This window comes from Bufo gargarizans, chromosome 5 (genome assembly GCF_014858855.1).
Source record: "Bufo gargarizans isolate SCDJY-AF-19 chromosome 5, ASM1485885v1, whole genome shotgun sequence".
Taxonomy (NCBI): Eukaryota; Metazoa; Chordata; class Amphibia; order Anura; family Bufonidae; genus Bufo; species Bufo gargarizans.
In genome coordinates, this window is record NC_058084.1 from 443,326,397 (window position 1) to 443,351,161 (window position 24,765).

The 24,765-nt window shown below is 45.6% G+C and overlaps 1 protein-coding gene across 1 annotated transcript in view; it reads left to right on the forward strand.

Annotated features, from left to right (window-relative positions):
• Window positions 1-3,957: 3,957 nt before the first annotated feature.
• The window catches only part of LOC122939504 (calpain-2 catalytic subunit-like), a 100,734-nt gene continuing 79,926 nt past the window's right edge, over window positions 3,958-24,765 (forward strand). The window contains exons 1-2 of the mRNA XM_044295571.1: window positions 3,958-3,978; window positions 8,989-9,058. The gene's annotated coding sequence lies outside the window, so the exon portion shown is untranslated. The remainder of the gene's footprint in view (window positions 3,979-8,988; window positions 9,059-24,765) is intronic.

Genomic DNA, 24,765 nt, shown 5'->3' on the forward strand with positions numbered 1-24,765 from the left:
TTTTTGTACCTTACATCACAAAAAGTGTAATAGCAAGCAATCAAAAAGTCATATGCACCCCAAAATAGTACCAATCTAACCATCATCTCATCCCGCAAAAATGATACCCAACCTGAGACAATCGCCTAAAAACTGAAAACTATGGCTGTCAGACGAGGAGACCTAAACATGCATTTTTTTATTTATTTCAAAAATGCTATTATTGTGCAAACTCTAAATAAAAAAGAAAAGTTATACAATTAGTATCGCCGCTTCGTAACCTCTCTATAAAAATAGGCACATATCGTTAAAACTCACAGATGAACGTTTAAATATAAAAAAATAAAGCAGTGCCAAAACAGCTATTTTTTGGCAAATTTTCAATTTTATAATGTTTGTTTCCCGTAACAAAGCAAGGTTAACGCCAAACAAAACTCCCATATTTATTGCACTGAATTCTATAGTTTCAGAAATGCCCCATATGTGGTCGTAAACTGCTGTATGGGCCACACGGCAGGGCGCAGAAGGAAAGGAGCGCCATATGGTTTTTGGAAGGCAGTTTTTTGCTGAACTGGTTTTTTGACACCATGTCCATTTGAAGCCCCCCCCCGATGCACCCCTAGAGTAGAAAACTCCAAAAAGTTACTCCATTTTGGAACTACACCCCTCAAGGTATCAAAACTGATTTTACAAACTTTGCTAACCCTTTAAGTGTTCCACAAGAGTTAATGGCAAATGGAGATGAAATTTCAAAATTTCTATTTTTTTGTTACTCTTGCCTCACCAAAAAGTGTAATATTAGAGCAACCAAAAAATCATATGTACCCTAAAATAGTACCAACAAAACCTGGCCAACCTTATCCAGTAGTTTCTAAAATGGGGCCACTTTTTTGGAGTTTTCTACTCTAGGGTTGCATCAGGGGGCTTCAAATGGGGACATGGTGTCTAAAAACCAATCCAACACAAATCTGCCTCTCAGAACCATATGGCGCACCTTTCCTTCTGCGCCCTGCCGTGTGTCCGTACCGTAGTTTACAACCACATATGGGGTGTTTCTGTAAACTACAGAATCAGGGCCATAAATAATGAGTTTGTTTGGCTGTTAACCCTTGCTTTGTAACTGGAAAAAAATATTAAATGGAAAATTTGCCCAAAAAATTGAAATCTGAAATTTCATCTTTGCCAATAACTCTTGTGGAAACACCTAAAGGGTTAACGAATATGTAAAAATCAGTTTTAATACCTTGAGGGTGTAGTTCTTAGATGTGGTCACTTTTATGGTATTATACTCTAGGGGTGCATCAGGGGTTCTTCAAATGTGACAGCGTGTCATAAAAAAAGGCCATCAAAATCTGCCTTCCAGAAACCATATGGCGTTCCTTTCCTTGTGCGCCTTGCTGTGTGCCCGTACAGCAGTTTACAACCACATATGGGTGTTTCTGTAAACTACAGAATCAGGGCCATAAATAATGAGTTTTGTTGGCTGTAACCCTTGCTTTGTAACTGGAAAAAAACATATTAAAATGAAAATCTGCCAAAAAAGTAAATTTGAAATTGTATCTCTATTTTCCATTAATTCTTGTGGAACACCTAAAGGGTTAACAACGTTTGTAAAATCAGTTTTGAATACCTTGAGGGGTGTAGTTTCTAGAATGGGGTCATTTTTGGGTGGTTTCTATTATGTAAGCCTCACAAAGTGACTTCAGACCTGAACTGGTCCTTAAAAAGTGGGTTTTTGAAAATTTCTGAGATTTCAAGATTTACTTCTAAACTTCTAAGCCTTGTAACGTCCCCAAAAATAAAATGTCATTCCCAAAATGATCCAAACATGAAGTAGACATATGGGAATGTAAAGTAATAACTATTTTTGTAGGTATTAATATGTATTATAGAAGTAGAGAAATTGAAACTTGAAATTTGCAAATTTTTTACAATTTTTGGGCAAATTTGGTATTTTTTTATAAATAAAAATGATTTTTTTTACTCCATTTTACCAGTGTCATGAAGTACAATATGTGACGAAAAAAACAATCTCAGAATGGCCTGGATAAGTCAAAGCGTTTTAAAAGTTATCACCACATGAAGTGACACTGGTCAGATTTGCAAAAAATGGCCTGGTCCTTACGGTGAAAATGAGCTCGGTCCTTAAGGGGTTAATAAGTGGGTACAAAACACAGAAGACATGCAAATATTCCATTCACGTGTCATCTCTGTTTTGGATCCACTCTGTTTTTTTGGGCATTAGCAATACTGATGGATTACTGACCAAATGTTACCGAGTGAAGGCAGATGCTCCACAGACAGGATCCGTTTTTTTGGGGTTATTATTCTGATGGATCAAAGGAAGGGCAAAATAATCAGTGACATCAACACAAACTTACTGCTGACACCCTCTGCACTCTGTAGGGGGGCTCTACTTGTATAAGCATTTAATAGAACAGGTTCTGTAGACATCTATGTGGAATCAGCTGACGACGGTGTTAAAGGAGTGCGCTTCTTCTTGGCGCTAATATCGACCTGTAAGGCTGAGTTCATACTTGAGTTATCTGGCCCCGTGACTGCCCAAATAAGTGAAGTGGCAAGTGATTCTAAGAGCGACGCCTGTCATCTGCATGTCATACTGACTCACAGTATTATTTCACTACCACAGCAGACTCCCTATGCGTGTTACTGCAAGGCACAGTGTTCTACACCACTATAAAGGCTCTCTGCAGCCAGGAAATAGCAGTTTTTTAACGCGATTCGCCACAAATAAATCTCTTAACTAATAGTGCCCTATCAGGACCGGGATGAGACAGTTCAGCGTCCTAGGCAGAGCTGGGTAATTGCCCCCCCTCCAATTGAAATTAACCCTACTTACTAATAATGAGATTAAAATACATTAAACCGCTTAAGGACCCGAGACGCACATGTACGGCAACTGGTGGATGTGACTTAAGGACCAGCGCCGTAAATGTACGGCGGGCTGATTGGGCGGGTGCAGGTGCGGGGTGGCCATTGGGTCCTCGCGCTGCCGTGATGGGGACCCTGATGGCAGGGAAGGCAGCCCGATGCCTTCCTTAGGCATCATGGCTCCCTTCCGTGACAGCCTGTGAGATCCAGCACCCCCTTGAGTGGGGTGTAGTTTCTAATATGGCGCCCATTTATGGGTGGTTTCTATCATGTAAGAGCCACAAAGTGACTTCAGACCTGAACTGGTCCTTAAAAAGTGGGGTTTTTGGAAATTTTCTGAAAATTTTAAGATTTATTCTAAACCTTCTAATGTCCCAAAAAAGAAAAATGTAATTTACAAAATGATCCAAACATGAAGTAGACATATGGGAAATGTAAAGTAATAACTATTTTAGGAGGTATCACTATCTGTTTTAAAAGCAGAGAAATTGAAATTTTTCAAAATTTTGGGTAAATTTGGTATTTTTAATAAATAAAATTAAATATTTTGACTCAAATTTAACACTGTCATGAAGTACAATGTGTCAAGAGAAAACAATCTCAGAATGGCTTGGATAAGTAAAAGCGTTCCAAAGTTATTACCACATAAAGTGACAGCCTGGGATTTAAGGTGACAAGTGGCCTGGTACTGACGGGGTTAATAATAAAAATAAGATATTGGTGTTAGGAATTTTTATGAATCCTTAAATATGTACATAGCCAGGTAAACACAGCTATACCTCACCCCACCAGTGTGATCCATATCTCCGGGGTTTTATTTAGCATATAACTCAGTATAAATACCTCCCTGCGGATTCTCTATAATCATACACTACAGCGCAGAGAGCTTCACATCATGTCCGGAGTTGCCTCTAAAGCTGCGCCTCTTGGCTCCATCAACAACCAGTAAAATTTAAGGATCAAGACTTTGAGAAACTGAAGGCAGAATGCTTGGCCTCTGGCACTTATTTAAAGATCCAGTTTTTCCCGCTAACAGGCCTCTATGGGCTTTAAAAAATATGGTCCAAACTCAGAAAAAGTAAGGAGATCGTGTGGAAGAGGGCTTCGGTAAGAACCTGTTTAAGACTAATGTCTATGTATATTCTTCTTCTTTTTCTTTTATTTTTTTTTAGAGGAGGCGGTAGGAAACAAGTTAAATATGTGAAATGATATCATTACTGTACATTCTCTGAACTGCTTCCTGTTCGGATTGCTCCCGTTGAATGTGCTGCTCTTTTGACACCATGTTTTACAACAGGAGAAGCTGAGCGGATTGATATTGTCACGGCCACGGTTATGGCCGTGACTCCTTGGGAGCCGCATACAGTTGCCCGCGGTTTGGGTTGTTGTGTCAACCGCAGCTGAGGCATAATGTAGTTAGCCTCAGTGCGGTTGCCGCGGACAACAGCTATGTATGCGGTTCCCTTGGAGTTGTGTGCGTGTGTGTATGCACTTTCGGTATGTCTGTGTGCACTGTGTTTTGTGGTGTGCACTGACATCATTCCCCGCACTGTGGTTGCCCGTGGCTACGTTTGGTTGTAGTGTGTACATGTGGTGGCACTGTCTCGGCCTTCGGGCTGACTCCCAGGACATGGTTGCTACCCATGTCGTTGCCAGCGGCAACAGCCACAGTGTGTTATGCAATTGGACACTTTCCTTTTAAGTGGTGTTTTCCCTTCCCTGGTGCTGGAAGGGTTAACTCCCTTCCCAGTGTGTGTGTTAGTCACTGGGTGTGTCTGACCGTTGGGTGTGGCCTCTTAGGCCTATAAAGCCTCTGTCTTGGGCATGGCTCAGTAGGTTGCTTCAGTCATGCATGGCTGAAGCAGCCTCCTGTGGATACCGTCCTTCTTGTAAGGGCCACCCTTCCGGTCATAAGTTTTATTACCTTGATGTCTTGTTTGATGTCCTTTGTTTCCCGTGTGTTTTCTGTGCAGCTATAGATCTGGGTCTCTGTGTGTGGATGCGTGGTGAACTCCAGCTTGCCAGCACAGGGATCCAGTCAGCAAGGCTGTGGCAGGTAGGTGGAACTACTTCGGTTCACCTGCCATATCCATAGATCTGTTAGTGTTCCCCTTTTCCCTGCAGCTCGGCCTGTGAGACCCCTGTTCCTCCGTGTCCAGTAGGAACAGGTCGTCTTACCCTGACTCCTAGCCCAGGGACCGGACGGAGGGTGAGTTAGGGATCCGAGGTTCCTGAGCATGGGTCCTCCTACCTTCAAGGTCGGCCCATGCAGCTAGGAGTTAGGGTCAGGTTAGGGACGCATAGGAGGTGACCTGCTCCCTAATTCTGTTGCCCTGGCCGAGCAGCGACCGGACATCTTCCAGCATCGCACGGCTGAGGATTTCCCCCATCCTCAGCCGTGACAGATATATATATATCTCGTTAGTTTCAGTATAACTTGAGATGGTATTGGAGTCTGATGGGTGGTCTTACCAAGTGGGACTGCCCTCTGGACCTATTGTAAGGTGCAGGGATTGATACTGGTAAATCACAAGTTATACTAAATCTTTCCCCACAAAGCTATATCAAACACCTTATCCTGTTTTGTAATATGCTGCTCACAGACAGCCATTACATTCAATCTGACTGATGCACTGAACAACATTACAATAAATTACACCTAGTGTACGGCGTGTGGGAGTGGGAGGGAATAGGACCCAACAATTCTCTATTATTTCCTGTGTCATGCTCCACCCTCTAGGGATCTTCAGTAGTGCATCAATTTTATTCAGACAGTTCTTTTAAGTAAACCTTTTTCCCTTGGCATACCTAAGGCTCCAGAAGTGCTAGTTTTCTGACTACATACATGTCACCGGGTACCAGTGGCGGATCCAGAGCCTGGTCACGGGAGGGGCACTTCCCCGGGCAATAGGAGATTATGGGGCCCCTGTGTCCCCGCCCACCCTCAAGCCACACCCACACACAGCCCAACCCATATATCGCGCCCATACCTCTTACATCCAGTGACGTCTCCTTTGATGTAGATGTTCTCTTTCTTCATCTTCTCCATTCAGCCCAGACCACCATGATGATTTCTTTCAGCCATCTCTCATCTCTGCAGAGTTTGAAAGACATCTTAGTTTCCTACTTTTCCTCCCACCTTCTCAACATCCTATCATGCCCCCCCAATACTGAGACGCTGTGTCCCCCAAAACTATACTGTAGAAACAGATAACCCCCCTGAAAATACTAGTTACACACAGATAGTGCCCCCTTCAATAATTATTGGAACACAATGCTCTAAAAAATAACTGCACCCAGCAAATAGTGCCCCTGACACTAATAGTGTAACCATAATGTCCCCCAAAAATAACTGTGCTAAGCTGATACTGTGCCAGGGTGCCCCCACAGTAATAGTGCTCCCCAAAATCCCAACAATAGTAATAATTCTGTGCCAGAGTGCACTTAGTAGTAATAGTGCTCCTACAGTGCCCCCAACAGTAATTGTGTCCCAGAAGTAATAATGCTCCCATAGTCCCCCAGTTGTAATAAAGCCCCCTTATAATGTGCGCCAGTACAAAAAATGCTCCGTTGTGTGGCAGTAAAAAATAAATAAAAATACCTCCTCTTAGTGCCCCCAGTAGAGTCAATGTCCCCAGAGTGCCCTCATGTGATCCAATGACCCGTACTGTGTGCCACTACAAAAAACACTTTGGGCCCCCAGTTGAGCTAAGGTGGCCATAGTTCCCCTATAATTCGTGCCAGCATAAAATACTCCTATATAGTGCCCCCAGAAGATGCCCCCATAGTGCTCCTCCCTGTCCTATATAGTGCCCCCAGAAGATGCTCCCATAGTGCTCTTCCCCCTTCCCCATAGTGCCCTTCATATTGTGGCAGTATAAAATGCCCCTATAGACTGCCCCACACAGATACCCCATAATGCTTCTCTCCTCCCTTCCCCATTGTGGCACCAAAATGCCCCTATATAATGCCCCCATGGTGCTCTCCCGCCCCCTTCTCCATAATGCCCCCCATGAAGTGCCAGTATATAGGGCCCCCATTAGATGCCAACATAGTGCTCCTTCTTTCCCTCTCCATAGTGCCCCCCCATAATGTGCCAGTATATAGGGCCCCACCCCCCTTCTTGCCATACTGTACTAAAAATAATTAAAACAATAAACACTTATACTTACCTCCATGACACTGCAATGCAATGCAGGAGTCTTCCGGCCTGTGTCCCACTCTGTACGGCTCAGGCGGCGCGATGACGTCATTACGCCACCTGCAACAGCCTCTGATAGGCTGCAGGCCTAGTGCCTGTATCTTATCAGAGGAACGGGCAAGGGAGACGCCTCTCCCCTGCCCCGCACCGTTCATCAGATGAATATAGAGATGAGTGCTTCCACAATGGAAGCACTCATCTCTCCCTGCTGCTGCCACCGCCGCCGGAATGGTCAGTCTGCCCCTGTATCTCACTGTATTCTCGGGGGGGGGGGGTAATTGCCCCCTTGCCCCCCCCCCCCTCGTGAATCTGCCAATACACATAAGGCAACCCAGAGAAAGTCTGAGGGGACCAAGACAAAGCCTGTAAACCGTTGGAAGAAATGTTTATGCAAGTAAAGCTGCTGTTGAACTTCATCTCAAGGTCTGGACTAGTTATTTCTTCAAATCCCTCAATTATTCCCCCTATTTATTGGTTCGGAGCCAAAGCCTGGGGTCTAGCGGTATCTAGGTAGGAGCACCGTGACACACATAAAGAGATATTTTAGGCCGCAACATACGACTCTGCATTTCCTACACCTGGGACGCGACATAGAGGGCCCTGGGGCACGGCCGCCCGTCGCACACTCACGGTGACTGGATCCTTCTTCCTTGTTCCCAGTGCTGTCACAGGGATAGTGTGCACCTGGTTGTTGTGACTGGCAACGGTTTCCCCTGGGGCACACCCTATCGGTGTCTCGTGTCTGATGGATGGAGGGGTGCCCTTGATGGTGTCATAGTGCAGAGTTATAAGATAAGAGACAGGCAGCCAAGTGCAGTTTAACAAAATGGAGAGTCTTTACTGAAGTGCAAAGGTCACAAACAGCTCCACACAAAATGGAGGCACAGTTTCAACAAATACTGGCTAAAGCAGGGGTTATCTTTGGAGCCCACCTGAGATGTTAATTTTTTTTTTAACAAGATGCAACTCCAAAACCAGCACTACAGATTGAGCAGGAAAGGGCTGTGAGAATCCAAAGGTACCCTAACCAGGACTGTGAGGTCCAGCAGCCATAAACATGCATTACCCTCACAGGCTAAATCATTGCACTCCGTCTCACAGCTGCTCAACCACCTCAGGGGCAGTGATGACCAGTTTGCATTGTTCGCCCGCGAACATATGCGGGCTGCCATCTTTTCTCAACAAGTCCGGCGAGGCACAGGTAAGCCCTTACCTGTGCCTGTGCGTGAGCCGATCTGAAAACAAGTGCGGTCAGCGGGAGCAGGCAGTTCCGAGAACAGCCACCGGGGGCCTTCATCAGGCTGTTCTCGGAACTGCCTGCTCCCGGTGACCGCATTTGTTTTCAGACCATCTCGCGGCACAGGCACAGGTAAGGGCTTACCTGTGCCTCACCGGACTTGTGAAAAAAGATGGCAGCCCGCATATGTTCGCGGGCGAACAATGCGAACTGGCCATCACTGCTCAGGGGTTCCTTATTTGCACACCACCTCAGGGGTTCACTAACTGGAGTCTGCTTTGGGTCTCAAACGAGCTGGTTCTGATTGTCAAGACTGGATGCAACTCCTTCAGCAGCGTGTCAGACTCAAGCTCAGACTGTGCTCTATGACTGACTGTACAGAGCGGAGGCCAAGCCCAGCATTTCAGAGGCATTGCTTCAGCTTAAAGCCCATGTCTATAGTAAAAAACAATGCAAACCTAATCTTCAGAAATATACAGCACATTCTCCCAACTTCATCCACTAGCAGTGTCCTAGTGGATCACTGCAGGAGCATGTCCATGGGACTTTCCACCGATAGTGATCTCATTAGCTGTGCTGTATCAATGTCTTTGCCGATGATTATAAAGTATTTTTAGGTAATGATTTGGGTTTATGAACTGCTGACAAAAAAAAAAAAAAAGTGTGTTTCATTTTACAGGAATTAAAGGAGAACCCAGTGTTTATCATACATGGGGCAGAACGTGAAGATATCCGACAGGGAGGCTTATGTAAGTGGAGCTGAATTCAATGAAATATGAAAAGTTAAAGATATATTTCAGATATAAGACATATAGATGACAACACTATATACTATAAGGGTCACTTACTATGCTGAAATACGCCTAAATTAGGTGTATTTCAGGCACAGATAGCGGCGCAACGGTTAGTTGCGCTGCTATCTGTGACTTCTGCCTGCTAATGGCAGGTCTAAAATTGTGGGCGAGGAAGGGGACGGGCCGGCGGGCCAATCTAACTTACCATTTTCTACGCCTGTTTTAGACTTAGAAAAAGGTCTAAATGTTAGACAGCAAGGAAGCCATTTTACATTTAGAACTGGAGATGGATGCGCCGAGGTTATGGAGTGGCCGGCGCCTCTTCTTAACTCCCGCAGAACCACTGCCAGCTAAGGCTACTTTCACACTAGCGTTAATATTTTCCGGTATTCAGATCCATCATAGGGTCTCAATACTGGAAAAAAACACTTCCGTTTTGTCCCCATTCATTGTCAATGGGGACAACACGTAACTGAACAGAACGGAATGCTCCAAAATGCATTCCGTTCCGTTCTCATACTGGAGAGCAAACCGTAGCATTTCCATCCTGGGATGCAGATCAAGACGAATCCATCATGACCCACAATGCAAGTCAATGGGGACGGATCTGTTTTCCCTGACACAATCTGACACTAGTGATGAGCGAGAGGTGCCATATTCGATTTCGCGATATTTCGCGAATATTCGATTGAATATTCGTGTTAAATTCGTCAAAATCGAATATTTGGAATTTTTCCAATTATCACGAATAATATGCGATTTAATTAATCGCGTATTGCGATTTTTCTTTTAATAGTATAAGGCAACGGTATTTTACGAAATTTCGTAATATTGCTCTAACTTCGTCTTTTAGAATATGACGAATATTCTAAAAGACGAAGTTAGAGCAATATTACGAAATTTCGTAAAATACACATATAGATTGTAATTTAGCTAATATAGTGCTATAATCATATTTTTTTTCTCGAATTTTTTTTGCCTCTTCTGAACTTAAGTTTTGTAAAATATGTACACTGTTAAAAAAATTACTATAGCACTATATTAGCTAAATTACAGTCTATATGTGTATTTTACGAAATTTCGTAATATTGCTCTAACTTCGTCTTTTACGAATATTCTAAAAGACGAAGTTAGAGCAATATTAAGAATATAAGTAAAAAGTTTAAATCGCAATTCGATTATTATAACTTGAATTAATCGCATTGCGATTTCAACTTGGACCTGGTTTACTATGGTTGGCTTCAATGGCTTGGTAGAATTAGCGAATATGACGAATGTATTCGTCATATTCCACAAAACGAATATACAAATGTATTCGTCATATTCCACAAAACGAAGATATTCTCCATCTTCGTTTTAGCTACCTATTCATCAACTTCGCGAATTCTAGCAATCATATAGGAAAGTTTACTATAGAGACAGCTAAGTTTAATTCGCTATGCAATTATATTACTTAGCTTTTTTTTTTATAAATAGAATAATTATAATAATTATCAGGTATTATAATTATTCTATTTATTTTAAAAAAAGCTAAGTAATATAATCGCATAGCGAATTAAACTTAGCTGTCTCTATAGTAAACTTTCCTATATGATTGCTAGAATTCGCGAAGTTGATGAATAGGTAGCTAAAACGAAGATGGAGAATATCTTCGTTTTGTGGAATATAACGAATACATTCGTATATTCGTTTTGTGGAATATGACGAATACATTCATCATATTCGCTAATTCTACCAAGCCATTGAAGCCAACCATAGTAAACCAGGTCCAAGTTGAAATCGCAATGCGATTAATATAACTCGAAGTAATCGCATTGCGATTTCAACTTAGCACTGCTATATTCCATGCTCATGGAGCGTCCCCATCACCATGGGAACGTCTCCATATACTAGAATGTACTGTCGGATTTGAGAATTACGTTGAAATCGCAATTCGATTATTTCCAGTTATAATAATCGAATTGCGATTTCAACTTAGCTCTGCTATATTCCATATTAGGATAGAATTAACGAATATGGAACATAGCAGTGTTAAGTTGAAATCGAGATTCGATTATTATAACTTGAAATAATCGAATTGCGATTTCAACGTAATTCTCAAATCCGACAGTTCTAGTATATGGAGACGTTCCCATGGTGATGGGGACGCTCCATGAGCACGGAAGTCGGCAGAAGCGGCAACGGGCACTGACTGGAGCATTAAAAAAAATAAATGAATATTCGATTTCGCGAATATATAGCACTATATTCTAAATATTCGCAAAATCTCGAAATCGCGATATTCGAGAAAAAAATTTCTATCTGACACAATAGAAAACTGATCCGTCCCCCATTGACTTTCAATGGAGTTCATGACGGATCCGTTTTGGGTATGTGAAAGATAATACAACCGGATCCGTTCATAACGGATGCAGATGGTTATATTGTCAGTAATGGAAGCGTTTTTGCTGAAACCCGCCGGATCCAGCAAACACGCTACTGTGAAAGTAGCCTTAGGGGTTTATTAAGACCGGTGTCTAAAACTCTGGTCTAAATAAATGTGTCCCTAGCTATGTGTATAGACTCTGTATTTAGGACTTTATCACTTCCCTGTTTCTGTAAGAGGTCCTCCTCTAAAGACTATTCGTCTATGGACACTGGCTCCCATTTATTGCAATTACCATACCATGCCCTGCAGCGAGCCCCTGAGTCAGAACGGAAGATGGGAGTAGTAGCAGCCCTGATGATGATGTGTAACAGTGTACTCTCTTAGGCTGTTGTTCCCTGGGGTCGGAGCAGTGATGGAGGAGCAACCTTTATTCCCACAGAGCACTCCCTGTAGCAAGAGCCCCTGCCCAATGGTAATTTTGATGTGCCCTTAAATGCCCATGTGGGTGCAAAGCAGGGCTTGAAATGGTGTAATGGCTAGTGTGCGGTGTTAGTAACCAGGCCAGATTGAACTTTACAAAAGTGTCTCTTTACTGTGCACTAAATAGGAGTTGTAGTACATCCAGCAATTATCTGTACACAGTGAAATTCCACCCAGATGTTCAAGCATGAGCTAAGCAATTAGTTTAGTATTTAGTATTAGTCTATAGATATACCCCGTGAAAGTGTGATTGACCCCACAACACTCCCCGGACCTGCAGCGCAGCATTTTTGCGGACTGGTGATTAGATAATTTTTTGCAAGCAATTAGTTTGTAGCAATGGCCCTCTGATTGGTGTTGAGTGCAAATATTCGAATCGCGAATTTTAATCGTGAATATCGCCATTTTGAGAATTTGCGAATATTTCGAATATAGTGCTATATATTCGTATTCGCGATGAGCGTTGATCGCGAATATTCTAATCGTGAATTTATTATGAATATCGACACTTAGGAACATCCCTAGCAACTAATAGGAAAGTTGCCTACCCCTTAGTGTTGATCGCGAATATTCTAATCTAATTTTTATTGTGAATATATTACATTGCCAATTTTCGCAATGAAGTAAATAATGACTGGAGATCACAAATTTGCTAATTTATGGTGATTATTCGGCCAAAAATTTGTGAAATATTGCATATGCCGCTCATCACTTTTTCTGATTACTCTTTCTCTTGCTAGAGTCTCTAGTACTGGGATCTCTGGCTAATAACAGTAATCTGTCACAATGTAGCAGTTCACACAGTGGTATGTGGTTCTAAAAAAATTATTGGAACGTTGTACCTGAATTGTGCAGGGTGTCTTAATTCATTATCCCTAAACTGCAGCATGACCTAAGAATGCTTTACAACTAATTATCTTGCAGAAAAAAATGTCATAGCCCTTGAATCCACAAATTTGGGTTGCATAGGGTGTTTTAACTTACCTATGCAGCAGCAAAGTCTGTAATGCTTTACACTGGTTACCTTGCTGACTGGAACGCTGTAGCTTTGGAGAATATCTGCAGTTCCGTCTTTGCAGTATCTATATAGTAGCACAGGACACACTAGGATTGGAGCACATACTCTCTGCTGTCTGTCTCCTCCAGGTCTGTCCCCACACTCCTTACTCCTAACACAAATAGAATCTTCTGAACCTCGGGGGTGGGAATAGTACACACCCTAAGTTCCAGAGAAGGCTGAGCAAGGATTTATCTCATGCTTAAATATACAAGTTTTTTATAACGTTACAGTACAGAACATTGTCAAACAATTGCAGATACCCCTTTCTGCTGGGGTACTGCACACAGACAAAACAGTAAGCGAGATTCTCTCATATGGCCGCCCCAGGAAAATATTAAAAATTAAAAATAAAAAGCTACAACATTAACCCCTTCCTGACGTAGCAATTTTCAATTTTTGCGTTTTCATTTCTTGCTCTCTGCCCTCCCTGAGTAATAACTTTTTATATTTCTGTTCACATAGCCATTTGCAGGCTTTTTTGCATGTCAAGTTGAACTTTCTAATGCCACTGTTTAATATTGCATAGGATGTAGTGGGAAGCAGGCAAAAAAAAGTCCAAATTGGGTGGAATTTGAAAAAAATAACGCAATTCCGCCACAGTTTTACACGTTTTGTTTTTACACCGTTCCCTATGCGGTAAAACTGACATGTGCTCCTCATTCTATAGGTCAGTACAATTACGGCGATACCACATATGTATAGTTTTTCTCATGTTTTAATACTGGAAAAAAAATAAAAACTTGAGCGAATTGAAGTTGACAAAGTGGAATTCGATCCAAATTTCAGGAAAAATTTGATTCACACCGAATCAGAATTTTTCACGCTTCGTGGTAACGAGTCACATTTTTTCCTAAAATGGCTGCTGCACGTGTTAGGACATGGGAACGAGGGATCACCCATAATGCCATGCATGCAGCCAATCAGCAGCCAGCCAGCCCTGTGATGTCCAGGGCCGGAATGGGGATAAAAACCAGCCCTGGAAAAATTCGCATACCAGCCCCACAGCATTGTGTCCTTATTTACTTGTTTATAAAAGGCAAAAGCATTCATTTTAAAACACGTGTGTAAACACGAATATGAATTTTGCCCCACAATAGCTCTTTTGTAGAACCCCCATTGTTTATATTATCACAGTAGACCAGCTTTTCCCAAACAGGATGCGATAACGATATGCGATGCAATATTTTAAGGGAATTGTGCTAGAGGTCTATTTGCAGTGTTATGGGGGATCTGTGGATGGCACTGTTATGGGGGATCTGTGGATGACACTGTTATCGATGGGATCTGTGGATGACACTGTTATGGAGGGGATCTATGGATGACACTTTTATGGAGGGGATCTGTGGATGGCACTGTCATGGGGGATCTGTAGATGGCACTGTTATGGAGGGGATCTGTGGATGGCACTGTTATGGGGGATCTGTGGATGGCACTGTTATGGGGGATCTGTGGATGGCACTTTTATGAAGGATCTGTGGATGGCACTGTTATAGGGGATCTGTGGATGGCACTGTCATGACGGATCTGTGGATGGCACTGTTATGAAGGATCTGTGGTTGGCACTGTTATGGGGATCTGTGGTTGGCACTGTTATGGGGATCTGTGGTTGGCACTGTTATGGGGATCTGTGGTTGGCACTGTTATGGGGATCTGTTCATGGCACTGTTATGGAGATCTGTGGATGGCACTGTTATGGAGATCTGTGGATGGCACTGTTATGGGGGACCTATGGATGATGCACTGTTATGGGGGATGTGTGCTATGACACATAGGGCCATGAGGGGGGCCAGCATAAGATGCTATATGTGTGAATGACACACATATAGCATATTATGCTGGCCCCTCTCATGGCCCTATGTGTCACAGCATTACTTTATTAATGTCCCCTCATGTGTCCTAAACTTTGTATGCAAAGTCTTTCTTTACTGCTAAAACAATCGCTCTCCTATTGAAACTCCTATTGATATTGAAAATCACCAGCCTCTCTGTACTCAGCCTCCTACCTGACACACAGCCCTGAACAGCAGCTAGCAGGCTAAAGGACCTTCCGTGATGTCATGATCATGTGATCAGTCACATATGTGGGAGGAGTCAGGCTCCGGGCAATGTCCGTGCTGGAGCCTGCTGTTTGGGGCGGGGCCGGGGGATGGGCTCCTCTCTCTGTCAGTCACTCTGTGTAATATACTGCACCAGCCAAGGAGCCTCCTCGCTGTCGGCACGGCCGGCCGTGCGGCAGTCAAGGCTACCGGCCTAATGGGAAATTTCTCAGCCATTTTAGATTTAGCCATTTCCAGTGTACTTAGTGCAGGGAGAGACGTCAGCAAGTGCTAGGGACAGTGCTAGTAAAGACTTTAAAACTTTTATTTTGCTGTATAGAAGTTCAGGGAAAAGATAGGGAGGAATCATTCCACACCATTGAAGCAGAACAGGGTACAGTAAGGGTGTTTACAGCCTTGGTAATAGGAACAATCCTAATACACCTTGCTGCACTGACTGGGGATCCAAATTGCCATTATACAGCTCTGTAATTCCAGCAAACCGTTCTTCTTAGGGTGCAAGTGCTGTTTGATACAGACATTAACATGGTTTATTACAATGAAATATATCTACGTCTTATTTGCCCTTGTGCGGTGCAGTTATATGTTCTACAGCATTTTTTGGCTTGTATTAGTGGAAAAAAGGGCCTATTAGCCGCTGTGTGGTGAAGTGCCTAAATTACAGTCCTTTTTGGTGTGTACTAGTGGCAAAAAAATATATATTATTTGCCGTTCAGCGGTGCAGTTATATGTTCTAAAGCACTTTTTGGCGTTTATTAGTAGCACAAAAATATATATTATTTGCTGTTCAGCTGTGCAGTTATATGTTCTATAGCCCTTTTGGCGTGTATTAGTGGCACAAAAATATATATTATTTGCCGTTCAGTGGTGCAGTTATATGTTCTAAAGCCCTTTTGGCGTGTATTAGTGGCACAAAAATATATATTATTTGCCGTTCAGCGGTGCAGTTATATGTTCTAAAGCTGTTTTTGGCGTTTATTATTTGCACAAAAATATATATTATTTGCTGTTCAGCTGTGCAGTTATATGTTTTATAGCCCTTTTGGCGTGTATTAGTGGCACAAAAATATATATTATTTGCCGTTCAGCGGTGCAGTTATATGTTCAAAAGCTGTTTTTGGCATGTATCAGTGGTTAAAAAAAGGGCTTATTAGCCGTTGTTTGCTGAAGTGAGAAAAGTTAGTTTTTTGGGGTGTTTAAATTTCCTTTTTATTTATTTATTTGATCTAACAGTATGTCAGACAGAGAAGTGCCAGGTCCTGCACAGGGGAGTGGCAGAGGCTTAAATGTTTCTGGTGCAGGCACAGGTCGCAGCAGAGTAAGGGGTCGTGGCAGCAGGAGTCACAGCGAGAGGCCTGAGGTCCCGGTGTCATCTAGCGGTCGTGTCTTGACCAGCAACCCAGGGGTTCTTGAATGGTTGACTCTGTCATCCACTTCGAACCAAGTGACATCAGACACTATCAGCCAAGAGTCGGTGGGTTCGTCAGACACAACTCTTAGTTGGCATGGCCTGTGTCCTCACCTGTCCTCAACCTGCCTCTGTCCTTTTCTGTTCCCTCAGCCAAAGAAATATATGCTGTGGACTCAGCTCCACTATACGTGATGTAGGAGCTGGTGTTGCGAGTGGCCAGGCTCCTGACCCAGAGACCCTTGAGGAGGACATCAGTGATGTGCAAACAGTACTCGATAATGATGTAGCTGATCGCACTTGGGAGCCGGGTGAATTAGGGGCTTCATCATCATCGGGAGAAGAGGGTGGCAGCTTGCCCGTGAGGCAACGGCGGAGCCAGCAAGTCACTAGCGTGGCCAGGAGTCAGCAGGGTGGCAGCAGTGGGAGGTTGGGAGCCAAACATGCCCGGGGTAGACCACCCTCTTTGCATGAGCCTACCAGCCCGGAAAGTAGTGGTGCAGGGCTTCACGGAAGCAGTGGCGGTAGCAGTCCGTCAGTGCGTAGTGTTGGGGGTAAAATCACCTACTCGATGGTGTGGCAGTTTTGTTAAGCTGGCCGAGAAGATGAACATGTCCATTTGTAGAATCTGTGGGCAGAAGGTGAACCGTGACCAGGGTGCCAATGTTGGCAACACGGCCCTGCCTCAACATATGCAGCGTCACCATAAAGTGGCCTGGAAGAACCGTGGCTCCGATGTGGTGGTCCAGCTTGCCACAGCAACTGCTCCATCACCCAGTGGCACGCACCCGGCAGTCAAGGCTCCACCACCTCAGTTGAAGGGAGCTGTCAGTCCTTCCCTGCTGGTCCAGATGCTCCTGCTCCTCCTACTACTCCTTGTCAGTAGTGTTGATCGAGCACCAAAGTGCTTGGGTGCTCGGGCCGAACACATTGGGATGCTCGGGTGCTCTACCGAGCACCCGAATATAATGGAAGTCAATGGGAGAACCCGAGCATTAAACCAGGCACCACCTGCTCTAAAGAGGGGAGGGTGCCTGGTTCATAGGAAAAGGTCAGAAATTGATGAAAACTCCACCGAAATGGTTCGGGAACAGCATGGGGAGGATGTCTGCATGCATCTTGGACTCCCAGGTTGCTGCTGGGAATGATCTTGTTCGAGTAGACTGACAATTATACGTTCAGGTAGTGGGACTCCTACACTCATAAAGCCAATGCACTAAATAAAAGGGCTGCCAAAAATTACAAGGAACCGACACTCCAATACACCCTTTATTACACATAAAGGAGGGCATCATACACACCCTTGAAAAATTATGATTGATGGCCTGCTGGTGACCCTCAAAAACATTAGGGGCGAGGGCCTGCTGCTGATATGACCAACTAAAACATTAGGGGTGAGGGTCTGCTGCTGAGCTGACCATCTAAAACATTATGGGCGAGGGCCTGCTGCCGAGCAGACCATCTAAAACATTAGGGGTGAGGGTCTGCTGCTGAGCTGACCATCTAAAACATTATGGGCGAGGGCCTGCTGCTGAGCTGACCATCTAAAACATTATAGGCAAGGGTCTGCTGCCGAGCTGACCATCTAAAACATTATGGGCGAGGGCCTGCTGGTGAGCTGACCATCTAAAACATTATTTGTGAGGGCCTGCAGGTAAGCTGACCCTCTAAAAGATTGTAGGTGAGGGCCTGCTGGTGAGCTGACCCTCTAAAATATTATTTGCGAGGGCCTGCAGGTGAGCTGACCCTCTAAAAGATTGTAGGTGAGGGCCTGCTGCAGAGCTGACCCTCTAAAACATTATTTGCGAGGGTCTGCAGGTGACCTGACCCTCTAAAAGATTGTAGGTGAGGGCCTGCTGGTGAGCTGACTCTCTAAAAGATTTTAGATGAGGGCCTGCTGGTGAGCTGACCCTCTAAAATATTGTAGGTGAGGGCCTGCTGGTGAGCTGACCCTATAAAATATTGTAGGTGAGGACCTGCAAGTGAGCTGACCCTATAAAATATTGTAGGTGAGGGCCTGCAGGTGAGCTGACCCTCTAAAAGATTGTAGGTGAGGGCCTGCAGGTGAGCTGACCCTCTAAAAAATTATTTGCAAAGGGCCCGCATGTGAGCTGACCCTCTAAAAGATTGTAGGTGAGGGCCTGCTGGTGAGCTGACCCTCTAAAAGATTGTAGGTGAGGGTTTTCTGGTGAGCTGACCCTCTAAAACATTATTTTCAAGGGCCTGCAGGTGACCTGACCCTCTAAAACATTATTTGCAAGGACCTGCAGGTGAGCTGACTCTCTAAAAAATTATATGCGAGGGCCTGCAGGTGAGCTGACCCTGTAAAAAATGATATGCGAGGGCCTGCAGGTGAGCTGACCCTGTAAAAAATGATATGCGAGGGCCTGCAGGTGAGCTGACCCTCTAAAAAATTATATGCGAGGGCATATATGCTAGGGTATTATATGCGATGAATAAGCATGTTGATATGATGGAAGAGGAGGAGGAGGATGAGAAAAGGAAGATTTAACCATATACCCTTTTTTGTGGTGGAAGGGGTGCATGGGAATACAGTGTATTGAGTACATTATAAAAAAACACATTTAAAGTGCCTTTATGTTTATCAGCTCAGCTTTCCTTTGGTGGAGTCAAGAAGTCAGAGGCAATCCAGGTCTTGTTCATTTTTATAAGAGTCAACCTGTCAGCATTTTCATTTGACAGGCGGATACGCTTATCTGTTATGCCACCAGCAGCACTAATTACCCGCTCAGACAAAACTCAGATGGCAGGCCAGCACCTCCAAAGCGTAGTTCGTTCCACATGTCCAGCTTGGACATCCAGTAGTTGTAAGGCACTGAGGGATCATTGAGGACGATGTCACAGTGTGCTATGTACTCCTTCACCATCTTCCAAAATTTTTCCCTCCTTGTGACAGTAAGCCGAGCATCAGGGTGAGGGTGCTGGCGGGTCGTCATGAAACTGTCCCAGGCTTTGAAGAGTGTTGCCCTGCCTCCTTTGGAACTGCTATGTGTTCCCCTTGTCTCCCCTCCTCGGTTGCCCAAGGAACTACGGACTCTGCCGACAGCGTTGTCAGATGGAAATTTTTGGAGCAATTTTTCAACAAGGAGCTTCTGGTATTGCACAGTTTTGTGCAATACCAGAAGAGATGAGAAGTTCTCTTTGTAGCGGGGGTCAGGAAGGGTGAACACCCAGTAATCCGTGTTGTCTAAAATGCTTATAACGCGCGGGTCGCAGGAAAGGCAGCCTAACATGAAGTCAGCCATGCGTGTCAGAGTGCCAACAGGCAAGACTACGCTGTCGTCATCAGGAGGATGACTCTCAATCTCCTCATCCTCTTCCTCCTCTTCTGCCCACCCACGGTGAACAGATGGAATTAAACTTCCATGGGTACTACCCTCTGTAGTAGAGGCAACCGTCTCCTGCTCCTCCTACTCTTCATTGTCCAATTCGCGCTGAGAAGACGAAGTGAGGGTGGTCTGGCTATAACCCTGTGTAATGTCTTCTTCCCCCATTTCCACCTCTTCCACATGCAAAGCGTCGTCCTTAATTGTGAGCAGTGAGCATTTGAGTAGACACAGAAGTGGGATGGTTACGCTAATAATAACGTTATTGCCGCCCACCATCTGTGTTGATTCATCAAATTTTCTTAAAACCTCTCAGAGGCCAGACATCCATGCCCACTCCTCGCTTGTGAATAGCGAAAGCTGACTGGAAAATTGCAGCTGGTATTCCACTACTGCCCTCTGCTGTTCACAAAGCCTGGCCAACATGTGGAACGTCGAGTTCCAGCGCACGCTCACGTCGCACAACAGCCGTTGAGCTGGCAATTTCAAGCGCTACTGCAGCGTTGACAGACTGGCTGAAGCTGTCAATGACTTGCGGAAATGTGCATACACGTGGCGCACCTTCACTAGTAGCTCAGTCAAATTGGGGTAGGATTTCAGAAACCGCTGAACCACTAAGCTAAAGACGTGGGCTAGGCATGGGATGTGTGTGAGCTTGCCGAGCTCCAAAGCCGCCACCAAGTTACGGCCATTATCAGACTCAACCATGCCTGGTTGTAGGTTGAGTGGCGAGAGTCACAGCTCTGCGGCGGTGTGCTGTTTGTTCCCTAAGCATATCAGCTTCAGCACGGCCTGTTGACGCTTCCCTACTGCAGTGCTACACTGCTTCCAGCTACTGGCTGACTGGTGCTGCACGCGGATAATTTGGAGGTCGAAGTGGAGGAGGAGGCGGAGGAGGAGAAGTGGGGGTTGGAGCCACTAACGTAGGTGCTGGCGGAAACCCTGATCGATGTAAGACCCGCAATCCTCGGCGTCGGTAGCACCTGTGCCATCCCAGGGTACGACTCGCTCCCAGCCTCCACCAAGTTGACCCAGTGTGTCGTTCGGGTAATGAAGCGTCTCTGGCCGAATGCATTTGTCCATGTGTATGTGGTTAAGTGGACTACGTGTGATGTTTCGGGCACGGCACACCTTGAAAAATAGTGGCGGCTGTGGACAGAGTAACGCGGGACGGCCGCCGACATCAGGCTGCAGAAGGCCTCATTGTCCACAAGCCTAAATGGCAAAATTTCCAGGGCCAGTAATTTGGAAAGGTGCACATTTAGTGCTATGGCCTGTGGGTGGGTGGCTGGGTATTTGCACTTGCGTTCAAATGCCTGGGGTAAGGACATTTGGATGCTGCGCTGGGACAGGGAAGTAGATGTGGTCGCTGATGGTGCTAGCGAAGGTCCAGGTGCAAGGCGGGAGGCATCCGGGCCTGCACCTTCGACAGGGGATTGGCCAGCAGCACATAACATAGGGGAAGAGGAGGCAGTGGTGTGACCCGCAGACACAGATTTTGGACCCAGGCGTTCGTCCCACTTATTACGTTGCTTGGATGCCATATGGTGGATCATGCTGGTGGTGGTCAGGTTTCTAGCGTTCACGCCCTGGCTCATTTTGGTACGGCACAGGCTGCAAACTACTATTCTTTTGTCGTCTGCACTTTCCTCAAAAAAGCGCCATACTGCGGAACACTTACCCCTTGGCAAGGGAGATTTTCACAAGGGGGTGCTCCGTGGAACAGTTGCGGGCCTGTTCGGTGGTGCCCGCCTTCTAACTTTTGCCACCCCATTGCCTCTTCCAGCCTGTTGCAGTGCTGCAGATCCCTCCCGCTCTGTACTGCTCTCCTCGTTCGGCTTGTTGCCACCTTCCCAGGTTGGGTCAGTGACCTTGTCCTCCAGCATCTCCTCTTCCACTTCCTCACTCTGATCATCTTCCTGATTTGTTGACCTAACCACAAACTCAGTGATTGACAACGGTATCTTATCCTCATCATCAACCTCTTGAGACGCTAATTGCCGTTAACTTATTGGCAACTGTGTCTCATCATTCACCTCATTATACACTAAATGCCATTCCCCACTGTCATCTTCTTGTGACTGTGGATGCTCTAGAGGTTGGGAATCAGGGCACAAGATCTCATGTCCCTCTTCAAGCGTGCTTGGCGAGAGGGCCAAATCAAATAATGGCGATGAAAAGAGCTCCTCGGAATATCCGAGTGTGGGATCACTTGTTTGGCAAGACTCTCCATGGTGGGAGGAAGGAGGATCGGGGTGAGGATTGTGTTGTTGACCAGACTCTTGGCTACTGAGACTGGACTTGGTGGAAGACAGGGTGGTGCTTAACTGACTGGAAGCATTATTTGCTGCAATCCAACCGACCACCTGGTCACACTGGTCTGACTTCAAGAGTGTTGTCCTGGCCGCCCTGCAAACTGGGACATGAAGCTAGGTATCGTGGATGATTGTTTTTCTTGTGCTCTGGCAGCAGGCACAGTTTCAACGCACCTAGGGCCACGGCCTCTGCGTGAACCATCAGCATCACGGCCACTTCCCCTGTCCCTTACTGCTCACCTTCTTCATATTAAATGTTATATATGCTTGAAAGTATGTCACACGTACACGTGGGATGCGCACAATTTACACAGGAGTTGTGGCACGGATAATTTAACTGTCTGCAGCGGACATTGTCTACGGAAAAAGTACACTGGATGTCACTGATATTTTTTAGATCTGCACCCTTTACCCAGGAGATTTGGCGCAGCTAATGTCACTGTCTGCAGCGGCCTAACTTTTGCACGCTATTTAGTGCAGAATGCGCTAAAAATAGATATTGCTGCCACACACAATAGTCCTTAAAAGGACTTTTGTGTCTGTAAAGTTTTAGCTATTTAGCGCAGTTTGCGCTAAAAATAGATGTTGCTTCTGCCACACACATGTACTTGAAAGGACTTTTGGGTCTCTGAAACGTTTTTCTGATAAAACTATTCCGATAACACTCCCTACACTGTCTATTCCTTCCTATGCTCAGCTCTCCCTGACTAAGACTGAGCCAAACACGCATCATCGGGTGCTATATAGCACCCAATGATGTGTGTCGGCTAGCCAATCACTGTAATGCCAGTAACCCACATGACTATGACATTACAGTGAAGGCAGTACCTACCTGCACGTTTATTGGCTCGACTTGAGCATTGTGCTCGAGCACATGCGGTACTCGGCTGAGTACCGCCATGTGCTGAGCATCGAGATGCTCGAGCCGAACTGGTATTCGGCCGAGCATGGTCGATCAACTCTACATGTCAGTCATTCAGTCAGCAATCGATCACTGAAGCGATTGCCAAGAGACAACAGTATGCATGCACTCATCCAGAAGCTAAATATGCTCCTGGCCAAGTTGCTGGTGCTGCAGTCCCTCCCTTTCCAAGTGGTGGACTCTGCACCTTTCAGAGAACTGATGGCTTGTGCTGAGTCGAGTTGGAGTGTCCCAAGCCGTTGTTTCTTTGTCAAAAAGGCAGTACCAGCCCTGCACATGTATGTAGAACAGAAGGTGGGCCAGTCCTTGAGCATGTCGGTGTCTGCCAGAGTGCACGGCAGCGCCGACGTGTGGAGCTGTAACTACGGTCAGGGACAATACATGTCCTTTACAGCCCACTGGGTGAATGTAGTTCCTGCACAGCCACACCAGCAACTTGGCCAGGTGACGCCGCTTCCGCCTCCACGTTCTCACGCCGTTGGTTCTGCGACAATGTCCGCCTCTGCCTTCTCATCCTCCACCGTGTCCTCAGCCTCCACTGCAGGGACAATTCACAGTGCCCCTCCAGCATATTACATGTACAGGGCACGGCGGTGTAATGTTGTTCTGCACCTCGTTTGCCTGGGCGAACAGAGTCACACAGGGGAGGAACTGCTCCGTGTCCTTCATCAAGAAATCGAATCCTGGCTTTCTCCGCGACAACTCATAATCGGAACCATGGTGACCGACAATGGGAAGAACATGGTGTCGGCGCTGCGTCAAGGAGGGCTGAGCCATGCACCCTGCATGGCACACGTGTTCAATCTAGGTGTCGAGCGGTTCCTGAAGTCTTTCACCCATCTGCAAGACAATAGCCAGGAAACTTTGCATGCACTTCAGCCACTCCTACACTGCAAAGCACACCCTCCTTGAGCTGCATCCCCCAACATAGGCTGATATGCAACGTTTCCAACCTTTGGAATTCCACCCTCCAGAGGTTGGACCGACTATACGAACAGAGAAAGGCCATAAACGATTTCTTGATGATCTAAGTGGACAGGAGTACTCCTCTGTGTAACTTCAATGTCAGCCAGTGGCAGCTCATGTATGACACCTGCCATTTGCTCAGGCCTTTGAGGAGGCCACGTTATTTGTCAGTCGCCAGGACTACGGGATGAACAACGTCATTCCACTGCTTCATTTCCTGGAACAGATGCTGGTAAATCTGGCTGGTCAGGGGACTGGAGATGTGGCGCCTAGATCTCACGTCCACATGAGCCCTGTGGGGGCTGAACTGGAGGAGGAGTAGGACATTGGAGCACAAGCAATGTGTAGCAAAATGGGTGGTTTTTCTACACAGGTGACAGGAGAGGAAGAGCAGGAGCAGCCAGAGGAGCTACAGGGCGATAAGAAAGACGAGGCAGAGGACCCAGACACACCGTGGCAGTATGCAGTGGAGATGGAGGCAGGGAGTCCATCCGAGTCACTTGCACAAATGGCCCGATGCATGCTCACTTGCTTGCGTAGTGACAGTCGAATTGTCACCATTCGGCAGAGGGATGACTTCTGGCTCTCCACCTTGCTAGACCCTCGCTACCGGTCCAAAATGGGGGCCTTTTTTACACCTGCTGAGAGGGAGGACAAACGGAACTAGTATAGAGACATCCTATGTAGTCAGTTGGCCACTGCCTATCTGCGCCATTGTCCATCCTCTCGCAGGTCTGAC